This window comes from Macrobrachium nipponense, chromosome 5 (assembly GCF_015104395.2).
Source record: "Macrobrachium nipponense isolate FS-2020 chromosome 5, ASM1510439v2, whole genome shotgun sequence".
Lineage (NCBI taxonomy): Eukaryota > Metazoa > Arthropoda > Malacostraca > Decapoda > Palaemonidae > Macrobrachium > Macrobrachium nipponense.
This window is the reverse complement of record NC_061107.1, coordinates 12,179,813-12,198,177: the sequence shown is the minus strand read 5'-3', so window position 1 is coordinate 12,198,177 and position 18,365 is coordinate 12,179,813. Positions and strand designations below refer to the sequence as shown.

The 18,365-nt window shown below is 36.1% G+C and overlaps 1 long non-coding RNA gene across 1 annotated transcript; it reads left to right on the top strand.

The window, feature by feature from the left end:
• The first annotated feature begins 1,723 nt into the window (after nt 1-1,723).
• LOC135215966 (uncharacterized) lies at nt 1,724-7,603 on the top strand. Its single transcript, XR_010314768.1, has 3 exons — nt 1,724-1,806; nt 6,331-6,409; nt 6,983-7,603. It is a non-coding gene; the product is annotated as an uncharacterized LOC135215966 (long non-coding RNA).
• The last annotated feature ends 10,762 nt before the right edge of the window (nt 7,604-18,365 follow it).

Sequence of the window (18,365 nt, the reverse complement as noted above, 5' to 3'; positions counted from 1 at the left end):
CAAACCTAATATGGCATAAATATTAGTATTCTGTGTAATAATAATATTTATTCAACAAATTGGACAAGAGTTGAAAGCAAGAATGATGAAAAATACATATGAAAGATGGCTCTAAAGTATAATCTTTTAGTGTAGAGAAAATAAATATTTGAGAGACTACAACGTCTTCTATGAGAATGAGTATGAACCTCTACGGTAAAAACACTCCACATTTAACTAACAACCCGACTGTCACTGGAATCGCTGGTTTGATACTTTGGGTCGTTCAGTGATGAAATTTTAGTCAAATTATATATTTGTATCAATGTCTATTCATCCAATGCCACTATGGATCCCATGGCATATACACATATGAAGGGCTCGCGGGATAGAGCTTCCGTGTATATATATATATTATATATATATATATATATATATATATATATATATATATATATATATATATATATATATATATATATATATATATATATATCAAGACAACCCCAGAACCCCAGAGGAAATTATAATAAAAATGTTATCCTCTTCCTTATCTTTGTCTACTGAATGAGTTTTATTACTGTTTCAAGCAACTAGATTCAAAATTTTCTTTACACTAATTATAATAATTAGAGATACTATTAAGGAGAAATCTATGCGAAGAGGTGACAAGAATTTTGTTTAAAATTCCGTTAAAAAGGAAGTAAGAGTTAACAGATCAGGAGAGATACTTGGTGAAAAAGACCCATATCGTCGCAGTATAGATGCAGAAAGAAGCCTTTCTGTTACTTATAATAAAAAGGCGGGAATAGCTTGGCTATTGCCACACAATCGCCTTTCTTAAACTCACAGAATTCTACCCGACGGTAGCAAGGTTCTGAAGTTGTTGCTTTCGCTTATATTAAACTCACCTCCCCCCCCAGCCTCCCCCCTCTCTCTCTCTCTCTCTCTCTGGCTGGTAAAATAACATTCTAATCGTATAAAGTCCTTTCTTGAATAACCAAAACACGGGAAGTATGTGTATAATTTTTTCGACTCTCAAAGATTGTAGACAACACGATGATGAAAAGGCTTAAAGTCATGTTATGATTATTGCATTAGAAGTAAAATTCTTTTCATCTTTGTTAAAACACATCCAGTGATAAAATTGCATATGAAAATTGAATACTGACTTTGATGAACACCGCATGCTTTGGAAGCTTGAATTTCAAGTCAATTGTCCCTGTAGGATTGTTCCATATGAACGGGGTTCATCTTCTGATTAGTAATAATAAAATAATAATAATAATAATAATAATAATAATAAAATAATAATAATAATAATAATAATAATAATATACAGCACCGGCATGATTACTAGTATCCGGTCTAGAAGCGCTTAACAAATACAAAGTGAATGAACTTGATAACTAAATGTAACTAATGAAATGACAACAAAGGAATATATATATATATATATATATATATATATATATATATATATATATATTATATATATATATATATAAGTACACTAATTAACTTTTTAAGACATAATCCAATTGCGTTTTCTATTTAAGAGATGACTGTATACTATAATGTTCATTTCAGAGTATTTATATACAAATGCATAACAATGTATTGCATTGAAACTTTCATACATGTATATATGTTGCATTCCTTGTGCTTACGGGGGTGCGAACAAATTCACTAGCTTTTGGTTTAAGACTGAAATGACGAACTGGCAACTCCGTTACGTACGAGTGGTGAATGTTCAAGACAGTGTCAAGCCTCTGTCTCTCCTGTCTAGAAATGAGTGTATTTAGCCCTGAAAACGACGGATTCAAGGTGCTGTTTTTTTGGGTATTGTAGCGTAAATCTTAGTGAAAATGAATGCCCTACGGGTCAAAGAGAAAGAAATTAAGTAAATTTTCTGTTAATATAAGCAGTAAGTGAGTTACCATTGGGTAGGTTTTTGTGGCCCAAGCAATATGGCTGTGTATGATGTCATAAGTATAGACCTAGGGCATAGAATAATATTGTGGCTACAAGGTTGGTTTTTGAGTAAGAGTTCTTCAGTCCCAAATGATAATTTGGTCAATTTAGGCTAGCCTAATAAGCGTGGAGGCCAATTTTAGGGCTAACCTAATATGCGTGGTTCCTTTACTGCCAGTCCTACGTGGGCCCTGTATGTTAGCCACGCCCTGTACTTCTAACCCGGGCGTTAACCATCATCGTAATGTGGCATATCACTATATGGCAGTTTATTACGCGGCAGCCTAGACTATGGCAGTTGCGGTTTTTCTCTGCAGTTTTACCTCCTGAACAAGAATTTTAAGTAATATTTATTCGGACGTCTGTAATTAACCCCCAGGGGCTCGTACTAAACACGGCGAAATACATTTGACGCCCCAATTCCTGGTGGCTTTCGTTTAGCGGGGACGAACGGTGCGGGAAGCTTATATAGAAATACCTATCTCACAATTCGGGGGACCACAATTGGAAAGCAGATTTTTTGGGAAACTGGGTGAAACACGAAACGTGTGAAATGCAGGGACCTGAATCCCACTGAGACTTCTAAGTCAGAATAAGGTAAGCTAATGGAATGTTTTCTAACCAATGTAATGCATTAGGTGAGGGAACTCGTACTTTGGATTAAGTAAGGTTAGGTGTGCTTGGTTATTTCATTTGCCAAGGAAACGGAGCCTAGGATCATTCAGAGGAAATTTGAAATGTTAAACTCCAATGGTAAAAAAAAAAAAAAAAGTTAACATTTTGTAAAATGTTCATAAGAACAGTTGTGTATGGGCTTAGTAATATGCCTAGCCTAACTTAGCTGAGAATAGAAGTGAATGAGGTTGTGAGAATTTTTGACAGAACAAGGTTAAGACAGGGAGAAACATAGGTCTAACCTAGAAACTTTAAATGCTGCCTATTATTTGTCTGCAAGCAAAGCAACATTATTGCAAACATACATTAGCAAGTAATTGAAAATTAATTGACATTGCGAACAGTATGCTTCTAAAATTAGGCTTCAGACTGAGCTACAGATATTGACGTTGATATATTTTGGCCACTGACACAATTGTACCAGCTTTCAGATCAGGAGTGTGTTTGGTACTGCTGTGGCTTATGAGGAGAAAGGTTTAATAGTTTTCATTGCTGCTGTATCCTAACTGCAAACTGGAAATAACCAAGGACTTCATATGCACATTAGTTTTTTATAAGCGTGCAAAAATTCTGGCACTGTTGATTCAGCTTATTTAGGAATGAAAGTTTAAACCCAATCTAGTCCGAGAATCGTTGCTTTTATAAGTCTGCAGTACCTGATTTCCTGTGCTTTTCAATACAATATTTCTGTCTAATTATGGTCTGTGCAGATGCAGCTGATTGCATTTGATCATAGAAGCATTTCATTAATCTCGTTTTTTTTTTTTTTAATGGAAGTTGATAATAGTCTGTGGGGGTTTCCACTACCTAGGGCTTACATTACCTGGGGTTTGCACTACTTCGGAGTTATGGATCATGAAATAGATCAAGTAACAATGTCACTTTATTATCATAATTGTGTGATGCCAGCTGGTGGTGACCATTTGTCCAATTTTCTCAAACATTGACTATAGCCATTGTACTATGACCTTCACAGAATTGGGTTGGAGATTCTTTGTTGGAGTTTAGGTTACTAGTTACATTGTTAAACAAGATCTGAATTTTTGTAGTTACTGCACTTCAATTGGCCCCTGAAATCTAAGAATAACATATAAGATACTTCACTATTAGTAATTGATATCTGGTAATAAAGTACAGTATATTATACTCGTTTGCGCCCTTGAAGTGTAGAATACACAAATGCCAAAGACTGATTCTGAGAAATAAAACAACTGTATGATGATAAGGGATAAAGCCCACATACAAGGTTGTCATTTAAAAGTAATTTTGTATAAGTAAAGAATTGTAAGTAAAAGTCTGTTTGTCCAATCGAATGCTAAGGTTGACTAGACTCCACCTTGCTAGAAACAAGAATTAAAAGGAACTGGTTCTGACTTGATTGCTTGTATGTGTGGATTGGAGACATCTGCAGGGGCCAATTTGTGATGTTTTGGGTAGGTATTGCTTCAAGGCCCTAGGTAGCATGCAGCTGATCTGTAAATTTAATTCGGATTTGGTGGAACAGTATGTAACAGTGATTTCTGAGCCCAAGGAACAATTCTTTGTACTGGAGGTATCTGTGGAAGTCTGATGTGTGAAGTTTAACCTTCACAAGGTTTCTCTGTTGTTTTGAAGTTTAAATAATGTTCTGCAGAAGCCACATATGAAAAGTCATAGCGATTCTTTCTTTCTTTCTTTAAATCTTCACTTGAAAACCTGTAAGAACAGACTATATACCAGAGCGGGCTCTTAATGGGAATTCAGTGGCCGGAGTAACCTGTCTTCATAGGAACGATATGTGCTTTGTAAGAAATTTCAACATAAATTATATATGGACAATCTGGTAAACATATAGCACTGAAGCTTGTTTTGTTTTAGTTCAGTAATTGAGAACCAGTCTGGTTGTGCTTTCATAACTGATTGCTGATGACCAGGGACAGGAGCTGTATGGTGTGTTTTGTCCAGCGTTCACCTACTTTGGTAAGAGTACTTAGGGGTTCTGTCGCAGGTCATATGGGTTTATACTTGTCAAGAGAGATGGGGATGTTCAAGTGTGGTCAGTTCTTGCATTCGACTTCTGTGTTGCACACTGGAATGAATTGACTACAGTTTCTCTCCTGGGACAATTGTTATTAACAATCATCCCTGCCTAACATTTACCATGTGGGAACATGACTGAAGAATTGGCAGTTGGCCGTGGTTTTAATTATTGAATATTGTTTGACTTAAAAACTGAGCACTCAACTCTCACAGAAATTGTCAGACTTTCCTGTAAATGCAGGTGTTCCATCAGAGGTTATACAGGAAAGTAGGTACGATAGTTTGGTTCCTTTAGTGATTTATGCAGAATGTCTTAGAATTAGTTTGCTACCTTTACTCACCAAAGCTGATCACCATACTCATTGCATGTTATACGGTATTATGCAAACAAATCAGATCGACTGGTTCTTCATGTATTGCTCATAGTACATATCATTAGTATTGCTATTACAATTACCGTTTTATTAAATATGAATATTAATTCAGGGGTATTTAATTTGTAATGAAATGGTTCAATATTTTTTATTAACGCCTTTTCTGTGACAGGTATGTCACCTGATAGTCATTTCATTTTCATGTCATTTATTTTAGGGTATGGGCACATACATGCAGTTTTCATTTACTTATGCAAATGTATAGAGGAAATTTACAATTTAGGTAAGTTTTCTTTGTTGATGTACGAAGACACAAGTAATTTGCTCTACTTTTCATATGGAAGGCCCATGCATAATTGTCATTGTATTTTTGTCTGCATTACTTTTAGTAAGGTGCCTTATAAGTAATTTTAGCAATAAGGTAGATAGTACATCTGTATATCAGCCTGTGGCTGAATTGTTAACTGGAGTTAATATGGGTTTTCTTAGTTTATACAAGGATTTTCCTGCATGAATTAAGAAACATCAATTGAAATTTTATTCTTTTCTTTTTTACTAACCCGTACATGTTGGCACTTACCTTACACACATCACTAGCTGACCAACCCAGCACTGCCCGGGAAACTCTCTCTCTCTCTCCAATCCTGTTAAGATAGTTGCTTCAATTACATTGCCCAACATTTTTTGACATTTCATATTTCACCCTTTCTTGGCACAGTTCCTGTTGGGGCAGAACTTAGACTTAAAGGGCATCGGGATTGTCACTGTTCATCTCAGCAACCTCAAAAACTATGGATTAGACACTAATATCTTCGTTTTTGTTATTTTTACATGCCTTCCCCATTCCCACCCACACCCTCTTTGGTGCCAGTGATGTCTTACCTCCACAGTATTCTATTCCAGGTGGTAAGTCATATGTAGGTATGATAAACCCATAAAGTGTATTTAGTTACTAAGTCTACAGGCAGAAGCAGCCTCGTTTCAGCCAAGCCCTTCCTACTCACACCCCCGTTGGTGCCTTTGGTGCTAATGATGTCTTACCCCAACAGTATTCATTTCCAGATAGTACATCATGTATGCCATGTTTAGTTGAAATTGCTCAATGCATTTCAGAGTTAAGCTGGAACATATGCACACACACACATACATACATACATACATCGATTTTTATAATAATAGATTCCTTGCTTACGATGTAGTTTTGTATATGAAAAATTGTATCTGAACCACTTCTTGGTGAATGGTTTTCAGGTAGCTCAAGTTTGCATCTGATTTTAAGGCAACTATAGTTTCTACGATTTTTTTTCAGGTGATGTCCCATTTGGTTGTTAGCAAATGCCTTTGCGATTGGTTCTCTGGAATGTCTGGCTGACTGAGAGACTTCTAGAGTAAGTTTGGAGTCCTTATCTCTTCAATATGTATTTAGGGATACTGAATTTAGTGGCACGCAATCTGCTCTTGGTGGAGTAACTTTTGAAGCAAATTTTGAAGATTCAAAAATACCCTTCATCTGATGATGAACACTCAAAATTATTAAGCTGCTTGAGAGAGAATTTACTGTAGACGGTGTACTGGGATATTATCATGTGCTGTATTGGTGATTCCTATTCAAGCAATCACTTTCCGTTAGATGCCATCCTGTTTAAATGAGGTCCTGTTATTAATTGTATAAGTGCACAGGACAATTGTGTAAATGATCAAGTATACTTCCACATACGTCTGAATTGTCACGTTCATGAAATGCATGTAGATGTGCTTACCTTTCAACAGATGTGAAACCCTAGTATGTACCTATTAAGATAGATTTGTGAACTTGGAGTACTCTTGGTCTTATATATGTTGATTTGCCCAAATCTAGCCTGGGGGAAATGAGCACGTTTATATCAGGTATAAAGGTTTTGCTGGCTCTGTATATGTATTGTAATAATATGACCGATCCTTTTTTTTTCTTTTTTGGCAAGACACACGAGGAGATAACTGATAAGATGCGTTCGATGGAAATAGTTTGAGAAGATGCAACCGACCTCCTTAGTTAGCTTAGGGATAACAGCAATACAAATGAAGAAGAAGGATGAGTGAGTGACAAGTCATACCTTCCCACTTATCTCGACTAGCAGGAGAGTCACCCAATGGAATGAGGGTCACGTAACTCCTGATAAAAGGCATCCGATACCTTATGGGTTTGGGATATTAAAAACTATGCATTTCCATTCTAAGTAAAGTGTATGTATAATTGTTGTTAACAATACGAGGAAATATGGCTTTAAAGGGGGATTAAAGAACTAATAAGGAAGGAAAATATGGATACAGTACAGTGCAGTACAGAAGGAATAGTATGGGTACAGTGCGTCACAGAATCCAAGTGTTGCTTGTAAATAGTGTATAATCTGTCATATGATAATGAAGTTATTCCATAACGAAACATGTATTTTTTTACAAGTGATGCACGCAGACAGTATATCATACAGTTATTACAGATATCTGACTAAAAATTTTTTATTGTGTTAAAAGTAAAAATAAGTGTGGAAAATAAATATACCAAAATATTTCTAAGGTTAAAAATGATGTTAATTGAAAACAGTATAAATGATTTGTGGACAGTGGTAATTAGCAAAATGACAATTGTTGGTAGAAGCTTGATTCTCTTGAATGAATATGGTAGTCTGTTGGTATTAAATGTACCGTAGCCTACGTACGTCTGTATGCTGTTAGTAAGTTTGATTATTGTCTTTTAGGTAAAAGCTGGCAGGGGTAATTATCCTCTCATATGCATTAGTCTTATTGCTGTGTTCCGTGTTATTGTTTCTTTTCTGGTTATGGCTTGTTAAATGAGAGAGAGAGAGAGAGAGAGAGAGAGAGAGAGAGAGAGAGAGAGAGAGAGAGAGAACTGTCACTTCTGTTTGCTTGTTTGAGCTCAGTCTCCGGAAATGGAAGTTCTAGCTTGACACAAATGTCAATTGAGACTGACACTTTGTTAGTGACCACACGTACTAATCCTAACGATGTGTTTTGGGGGTAGGCCTAAGTCAGCCATCTCCTCTTCCCAGTTTGTCATCCTTACTTATTTTGATGCTTTATCTGTGCACTTAAGGAAACAAGATCCTACCATGAATACAGTCATCTTATCTCTCATCGTTCTTTTCAAGTCATCTTTCTGAGGTCATGCAGAAGACGTCCTTTTGCAACGACTGTTCATAAAACTGTGCAATATGATTCCATAATTTGCAAATAGCTGTTGGTGAGATTCCTATAACAGTAGGTTCACCAAACCTGCTTTTGCTTGCTATAAATTCTTACCATAACTTTCAAAGTCTTATGAAATTCTTATGGCCCATTGTCTGTAGCATCTATAGTACAAAGCCCTTATCTTCTTCCATTGTCAATATATACCTGTCTAGAGCTTTAGCAGCCCGTGAGGTTTGGGTAACTTTAAAGCCTGTATGTAAACTTGAATGTTGTTTTCGAAAGTAACTTAGGCATTCGAGGCTAGGTATACTATCTCAAGAGTTTTTCAAGCCACCATTAGCAGGGACCATTTACTGGTGGTGTTTCTGTAGTGTAGAAAGACCACGTCTGTTTTTTACAGATAGGGTTCTCGAACAGTTGTTCTTTAAAGTGCTTCCAAAGGACAAGATTATTGGTCTTGAGAATAAGGCGATGCACTATTTAAATGGTGCAATTATTGTTTTTTTTCTATCTAGTGTGCAATGGTTTGTTGATTCAGTTACCGTGAATAATAGATATAATAATTCCACGTATTGTGGACAATCCTTCCGTGATTGTTTCTTCAGATGGTTTTAATGAGTTGGACGTTAAGGTCTTCCTTAACATCTTCAGATGTCTCATTGAGTGTTGGTCCTTCTTTTACATAAAAGTTTACAGCAGTTTACGATAGTTCTTTTCATTTAGAAAACTCTCAACATACGGTCTCCATTTCTTTCATTGTTTCTTTCCGTTCTGCTTTATTTCTTTTGCATTTTATCTTTTCCCATACAGTTTTCGGTTCCAAGCATATTCATTGTTCTGTTTGTGCTGCCAATCATCTTTGACCTAGCTATCTGGCAAGTGGCTACTTTGAAGGCTATCTGATTTCTGCTAAATTTCCCTGTGTAACTTGGATTCTGAAAAAGAGCTTGTTAAATCAAAGTAGCCTTTTCACGGTGCCGCGTCCAAGATGTTCCATTTTAACTTGGAGACTGACCTACGTAACGAACCCTTAAACTATTACAGGACTTATCTTTACGTTTGTGATTACTCGAGAAAGAATGAAAGGGTCCTATAAAGGAGACTTGTCTCCTACCTCTAAGAATATGGCCAAAACTCCTGTGGATTGTCATCTCCATGCCAACTGGACCAGAGTCATCTTCATTTCCAAAGTTTCTTATTACATTGAGTTATTTTTATTTCCTTTGTTTAATACTCTGTCAGAGGCCAACGTAAGAGCCATGAGCGTGTGTTTTACAGTCTTAATTTTTTTATGTTCTCGGGCATTCCATTGAGGTGTGAGAGATGTGTATTTCTGGTGATAGAAGTACACACTGGAAGTCACGTAAAGCCGTTGGTCCCGTTGCTGAACAACCACTGGTTCAATGTAACAAAAAAAAACAGACAAACAAACAAATAATTTTGGTATGGTCCTGTCCTGTAAACGCCTGTGTATAAAGACTATTTGTCTGTGTATAAAAAGGGTTTATTTTTAAGTGTGTACAACTTGTTTGTTTGCCTGACAAGTGCCATGTCTAATCCCCCTTTTTTTATTTTTTTATTATTGTAACTTTCCTTCAGTAAATTCGTGCTGGCGAAATTTACAAAAAACAGAACATGTCAGGAACTTAAAAAATATTTGACCAACACTTCCTAAAGGATGTTTTGTTGTAATTTTTACAGGAATGAGGTAGAGGGCATTTATGGTCAAAACATATCATAACTGGAAGACATATATGCTATATCAGTCGGCTCAATTTGAGCACTATGTAAGACATAAGCTAATATTTCTGAGCCATGCGAGAATGACAAAATAATTTTGATCACAAAATATTTTAATTTTTTGGATAATATGGTAAATTCTATGTTGCGTTTATTTTATTTTAAATAAATTTGTGTGTTTTGTTAACTTGTTCCCCAACCTCTCTCGCTCTCTCACTCTCTCTCTCTCTCTCTCTCTCTCGTACAGAAACAAGCCTATCTTATTTTTGAGAGAGTTTTTTGCTAATTTAGTCCGAGTCCAAGTTCTGAAGCCACATTGAAAAGGTAATTAGACAGCTAGTAGATATTTTCATTTTGGGTGTCCTTCATTATATTTGTGTTTGATTTGTTGTTCGACTTGACTAGGTTACAGCCCTTTTGGAATGTTTATGTAAAAATTAAGACCAATAACGGACATATTATATACGTACTATAAAAACAATCTTCCGTAAGTGCAAAACTTGACCCCCAACACAGGAATGATCCACAACCCTCTATCTCACTTTAAATCTTCTGCGAATATGTGCTGCAGATATTTATTCATAATCGATCATTTCTGCCATCCACCACATAATCCTCCACTTAGATATTTGTTTTTCTATATTTCTTCCTAACACAGCCTCAGTGGTAGTTATTCTATTCACCCCTTTTCTTCTTGTGTGGTTGTAACATATCTGAAATCTCGGGTGGTTATGTAAGGGGCCATTTCAAATTGCTCTGGTAGAACAAACTTGGCGCTTTGATTGCATGTTGTTCCTTATCCTGAAAGTTTCTTTGTCGCTGACGACACCACGTTTCTTCAAAACACGTGTTCTTGCACTGAATGTCCTTGTAAACTCTGCTCAAGAACACAAGCTTCAGAATTGAGATATAAATGCATAAGATCTTATCTGTGATGTTACTTAAGTCGTTCCTTGTTGGTTTGAGATTAAGCTGGCCTCCTGCCAGCTCGGGCTTTTGCTCCTAGAGCAACCAGGAGTGTCGTTCCTTTTTCCCATAGTCAGTTTTGTTAAAGCAACCCAAATTCTTCCTCTCCGTTGGCGGCAACTGCCATCTTTGTACCTCACACGGTACATGGTAGGCACTGCTGAATGGTCTTTGCAGCATCCCATCGGCCCCAAGTTGCAACCCATTTCATTCCCTTTATTGTACCACTACTCATATTCTGTCTCATCCGTCTTACTTCCCACCCTTGCCTAACAATGTTCCATAGTTTAACTGCGAGGTTTTCCTCCTGTTACGCATTTCAAACCCATTTACACTCTATTTCCCTTCAGCGCCGAATGCCCCCATAAAGGCCCGTCCACACGAGCGGCCCTGATCGGCGTGCTCCGGGGTTGACGGGCAAATTCTGGCGGGCTTACCTGTGAATGTTGGAGAGGTGGGCGTGCCCGACGATGCCAGTAGTGTGTTCAGTGCGGTACGATAAACATGGTGCCTACCGCAAAGATGATATTGTGTAGCATGATAATTGCTGTTTGTGATGAAAAAGAAGAGAATATGGTGCAAAGAATGTCTCAGTAGAAGAAATGTTTATGGTTAACGTACGTCTGCCAGGGTCGAAGCTCAAGCCATCGGGCACCACCTTGGTGATTTTGCTACAAGACCCATTGGGCAATTTGACGGCTTGCCCGTCAAGTGTGCCCGTTAGAGGGGAGGTCCGCCGATCAGGCCCGGTCGTGTGGACAGGCCTTTTGACCCAAAGCTTTGTCTTTCGACTGAATTTGATATTCCATAACATTCCGAATTCTTTCTGAGGTGAGACTTATCTCCCATCTGAATCACAGGTGAAATTTCACTTTTGATAGCCACTTTCTGAGCCGAATCAACACATCTCATTTTTGAGAGTCGTGATCCATTCCTCCTGATTGGTTCAAAAGGGTTGCCTTAGGCTGCAGGTGCTAGCGGCAAGGTGTTGGTCACTCCAGATGAGGTCATTTGGAAATCAGTTCTTGTTTTGATTTGCTGCTAAGACTGGCAAAAATGGCATGGGTAAACTTGAGATTTTATACAGTTTTGGAGACATGATTAGCTTGTTAGTCTCTCTCTCTCTCTCTCTCTCTCTCTCTCTCTCTCTCTCTCTCTCTCTCTCTCTCAGAAGTGTTACAATAAGGATACGTAAAAATATTGAAAAAAATATAAACCCACAATAGAAAGGCTTACTGAACTAACTTAAAATAATGAATTCAATATGGAACTACTGCTAATAAAAAATAATAATAAAAGAGATAGAGAGAGAGAGAGAGAGAGAGAGAGAGAGAGAGAGAGAGAGAGAGAGAGAGAGAGAGACTTGAAATTACCCTACTGAGGGCAAAGACTAAGCTAAAGGAAGATGCTGTTTTCAGCATTATCTATCCTTTTAAAGAACTACCAAAACCTCGAAAATTCATGGAAAATGGTTCATTAAAGCGAGCTACCAATAAACGGCATGTGCACGCGCTAGTAAATGACTTAATAAAATTACGTCATAGACACGACTGCATAATGAATGACGTCATATGAACTCTACAACTGATTGGTATTCTGGTAACTATTCAGAGCCACACTCAGGGTTGTGATGTCGTAGGTGATTACTCCGACTATTGTATGAGCAATCTCCGTACACTAGGCTTAGCAAATAAAAACCACTAAGTAACAGGACGTTCTTGTATTTAAAACCAAGAAAAAATGAGTTTAGTTGGGGTGGTCACTCTGGCAAAGAATAAAACTAAAAAAATTTTTAAAATCCCTTGGCGTCAGCATTGCAATTCCCGGAAAAGGGAGTTATCCCCATCAGGAGGTATTAGCAGTTACCAGCTTTGACTCAGAGTACTGTTTTCTAAGCTGATTTCCGAGATGGGGAAAACGTCATATATACTTCCTTTGTGCTTTCCCAGATGTCTAACTATTTTCTATGTTACAGCTGAGGAATATTAGACCCTTTCAAACGTCAAAGACAACGCTAATGAAACGTAGACTCTTGCCACTGAATTTACTTTGATCTGAAGCATAATGGCTGAAAAAAATATTCTGCCTGTCCTTCTCGTTCGGATTAGAGCCACGAAATTCTAGCTGACATTTCTTTATAGAAAATGGGTCTTTCAGCAATCATAGAAAACTGATAAGCAAACGAAAGAGGTAACCTACGATAAACATCGGCTTCTCGGCACAACCTTTGCACTTGATAGAATTCTTTACTTAACTGCTAAGTTAATTTACTCCTAAATACTGATTTTATGTTAACTTTCTATGCAGATATATCTATATATTGATTTGACTTTTTTTTCAGGACGGAGTTGAATGAAATAACTTGATATATTTCATTGGCCTCTCACAGCCTGTTCCTTGGAATTTTCCAGTAGTATTTGTAACAGTTTTACAAAGATTGAACTCTAATTCTGATACAAGCACTGGCTAACTTATGTAAGATTTGACGGCAAAATGCTAAAATATGAAATATCCTACTTTGACATCAAAATCTGATTTATATATGCTATATAGGAGAGACTTCAAATCCTTTGATCACTTCATATGAATCTCATTGAGACAAACATTCTAGTAGAAATAACTAAGTTTTATTCAATATTCATATCATGAGATTTCTTTCCTTCAATTACGTATGCCTGACTAACTTTTCCTCGCAACTTTGATGTAATGCTTACTGATGCTGTAATGCTTTTAATTCTAACTTGTGGAACACCATGCAACATGGTTACAGTGAAAATGTTCTATTTGAGAGAGCTAGTATATTATGCAGGAATGTACAGACGATTATTTTGTAATTCACTGTATTTTAATTGAAAATATTACTCAAAATCACATTTGAACTGCACTATCATTCTAATCGCATTTTTAATTTTAGCCTTTCCACATGCCACACATCAAAATATTTCTTTATTCAGAAATATTGTTGGTAACTAAATTCAGTTCATGAATTCTAAACTTACATTTCAAAAGTTATGCGTTTAATTTGGTGCTACTTCCTGTTTACATGAAACTTCCGTCTACAAGATTTATTTGAAAACATGGAATACGTATTTGTATTTTCAGATGTCTTTTTGTATTAATCACCAGAATAAGACTGCAAGCTGAAGACTAGTGGTTTCACGTCGGTCACTCATTACAAGGCAATGAAAAATTCCAGTTTATTTTGCTTATCAGAACTACGTAACTAAATGTTTCCTACAAATGAAAACTGTATTGAACACCAAAATCACAATTTCACGTTGCCCACAAGAAATGACCTACACATGCTCTCTAGAACATGACTACAAGACATCAGAAAGTGCCACTTTCTGTTGATCACTAGTACTCTAAATCTTTGCCAGTTATGTTATGTCTTCAGTAACACACACAATTTCTAAAACCTTTATAACGATACAAAGTTCCCAAATTTCTACATAAAGTGCTGAGAGGTATTATATTACTATTACCAAAAGCGTAAAATTTTGATATTTTTTGTCTGCTAATCAAGAATAAATCCTATCTCCGTTTCAGAAACTAATTATGCATTTCCCATGTTATGCAACTCCTAATTCTTGCTAATGCATTTATGTAAATATTCAGAATCTCCTTGAGAATACTAAATCCTCTTCGGGTGACATTCTTTCCATGGCAAAACACAATTTCTAGTTGACATTTTATAGTCAAAGATAGTCGAACCCCCATTTTATAGACAAAAAAACGTGCATTAGGCAAAACACAGGTAAAAAAACTGACAAACTGGCATTGTCTAGTAAAAAAAAAAAAAAAAACGTACTACGTTTTTAGGCAAATCTTCAATTTCTGGGCAAAGTGAACTGTCCTGAACTGTCAAATGAACTTTCTGGGTAAGGCGAAATTTTTCCAAAACTAACAAACTTTGTGGACCAAAAATGAAATAAATAAATAAGTAAATGAAACTCTTAAAAAAACTCAAATAAACAAAAAGTAAAGACGTTTTCAGGGTGAAAATAAAAATAATGATTGCAAACTTACAAACGGATTTTGTAGTCGAAAACTACAAACTAACAATTTCCTATCAAATCAAACCCCCACCCTCTTTGAATCAACGGACTGTCTCCAGAAAACAAAAATTATAATAACAAAAAACACACTTTCCAGGTAAAATAACATCAAGAACTACACTACGTAGGCCAAGAATATCTATACAGCTAAAACTTCCTAGCCAAAACTGTCAAAACTGATAGATTCTCTTATAAGAAAAATGTCTACACTAACAGATTCCCTACCCAAAAAAAATGCCTGAACCAAAGGACTTTATACCTCATTAGAAAGCCAGCAGGAATCACAATCCAAAGACACTCAGACTTACAAACTCAGACATTTTGTAAGCCAAAGTATCAAAGCTAGCAGACTTCGTGATGACAGAACCATTAAAGCGGACAGATTTCCCACATGCAATAAACCTATGGACCAACAGATGACAAGTAGTTATAAAATCATTAGGCATCGTTATGAAAATGATATTTCATTATTTCACTTTCTAAACCCGAAAAACATTACAAGCAAAATGAAAAGGCACATTTTCTAAAGGTAGATCTATGAAAAGTCAAGATAGACTTTCTGAAAACAAAATATCAAAGAAAGTTTTCGGAAACTCAAAAGTGTACCAAAATAACATAAATTATGGTGAGATAAAGATATAATCCACGAAGGAAAGTGAAGCACTGGAGTAGCTGCAAGTTCTTTTGACTCAACGTCTGTCTGTTAAGTAAAGGACGTTGAATCGAAAGATCTTGCAGCTACTCCAGTGTTTCACTTTCCTTTGTGGCTTATACCTTTATTTATGCATTTATCACGTTCCAAACTTTCGTGATTCAGTTATACATGATGGTGAAATGTGAAAGTATCACAGATTAACCAGAATTATCATAAACTACACACTTTCTAAACCTGATCTGGCAAGGACAAAGACTTCCAGAAACCCAACTGAACTTAAACCTTTCTTTCTTCTGAACCTTGGACTTGTTTCAAATACTAAGAACATATCCTGTGCTATAAACTTCATATATTGTGTCGTCATTATCATCATTTCAGTCTTCAAAAGTCCTTTGTTGGATGTAGGTCTTCCCCAGGTTCCTCCACAGATTCCTATCCTCCGCTGCTCTGTGCCACTTTATTATGTACACAGATGATATTGGTGATGACGAATGCTTTTACTACAGTGCACCAACAAGACAATGCTGAGCTGAAATGACCCTTATTGAATTTAAAACACCACTATCAAAAATTTATTTCTGGCTACCAAATTCCCTGTCATCAATTACTTTACAAGTACGTGCTAAGCATCACTGTTCCTAATGATTTCTGGAAACCAAATTATACTTTCACCAACAAATTGATAAATACCAAATCCAATGTCATCTATAAACTGCTGATTGTTAAATCCAGCGTCATCACCTAATGTCTAGTTATCAATAACATTGTCTCCAAATAACATCTAGATATAAGAAAAACATACCAAGTAAATGTCCAACACCACTGTCAGTATTCCATAGACCACTGTCATAAACCAAACCTCTCCTTAGTCTAAAACTAGACTACCATGTACTATTGGGAATCCCGTAAACCTACAGAGCTAAAAACGCTTATCCTGATACACCTAACAGTCATAGTATAGGCATTATCACAAAGAAAACACTGAGCACAATCATTACACAAACTGATTCACAACAGTACTAGTTAAATAGCAAACCTCAATCTTTATCTCATTCCAAAACTACTGTCGTAAACTAAATCTTCTAATTCCAAAGCATCACAAGCAAGGACTTGATTAGAGCACTCACTAACCACCATCATAAAACACTAACTTAATCCTAAACTAAATATCTTTAGTGAATTTCTGAATAACATCACGCTATTGCCAACTTCGACTTTTATAATTAAATTCAGGCAGAACAAAACCTCGAAAACCTCAACACATTCTGAAAGGTTATTGCACATCAACGTAAAAACCAGAACAATTTCTAACATGAGATTACCTGCAAAATCAATTGACATTCTACTAACTTTTCAAGTTACCATGACGTAAGGCCTTCTAAGGCCACTTGGAACAAAGATAAAGCTAAATGTTATCCATCTAAATATACACAAGGCAATAAAATAGAAGATTGCACCACATATTCTCACAAAATCCAAATTCCCCAAAACATTATCATCATTACTTAACCACTTCACATCAAGACTACAAATCTCCAGTTATGAGAGCCCACACAAAGCTCAGCAAGCCAATAATTGACATTAAAGGTTTCTGTAATTTTTGTAAAGAAATGGTAACTAGATTCCCCATGACATCTAATTAATGTAAATATGACCAATATTATTATGAGGAATACTCTCATATCAAGCTTTCCATTAGAAACTGTCCACAAGGGAATTTGGATAAAAACCATTGTTCTAAGATTCACTTCATTTGTATTCAATGAAGTCTGGATATCAACTCAATCTCAAAATCCCTGTATGACTTTTGTTAAGGTAGTACTTGGTAATGTCACAACCTTCCCAGTATATCGAAGGCAACATGATTTCACATTGTCCTGTTAGAAGACTTTTCCAATAGTTTTGTTTCTGTCAATTTTCAAAGACTTCCATCATAATTCCTACCGGATTAAAACACACCCTGTTTTGTGCAATTACTGCGATGTTATGAACTGCAAGATTTCTCAACACAGAATTCTAAAGTGGCCATCGTGATATTTATCCCTCCTTTATTTCAAATACACGAATGAAATGTCAAGCCTAAGACGAGGTGTTTAAGCCACAAGCTGGTACCACCTGGAACGACGGCATGCGTCCAAATTATAATTAAAAGTATTGTTATCTGCTCGACCAAAAGGATGATTTTTCTCGCTCTCTAAACGTTCTAATAGACTTAATATATTTAATTTTTTAAGTGTTCTGATAGTATTTTTAAATTTTAAAGACATCTGGCAAGATATATATTACGTACAGTACTTAAAAATCATCTTCTGAGACAGGTTCATGTAAAATGCAGTTATATGTGAAAAAAATCCAGGTTATGATATAGTCAAATCCAGAATCAGCAAAAATGGCATATTATATCCAAGAAAATTTGCTCTCTGATCTTAGTGAACTGTGTTCTGCAAGTTAGAATTTCCCACATTAAATCACTTAAAAATATCTCTAAAGACGGATTACATAACCATACTACAAATATTTGCAAGTATACATCTAAACACAGTTCTAAGAAAAGAATTCTTTTAGCTACACGTTCGACAATATAATATCCATGATAACCACAGGTCTTTTGCTTGACTGTTTCTGAAAGAATGTCGAAATATATATTTACATCATAAGAGTTTCTTATACGACACTTCATGACAATCAAGCATTTGCTTATGTATACAAATATAACTAAGGCCTGCCTCATTCATAACG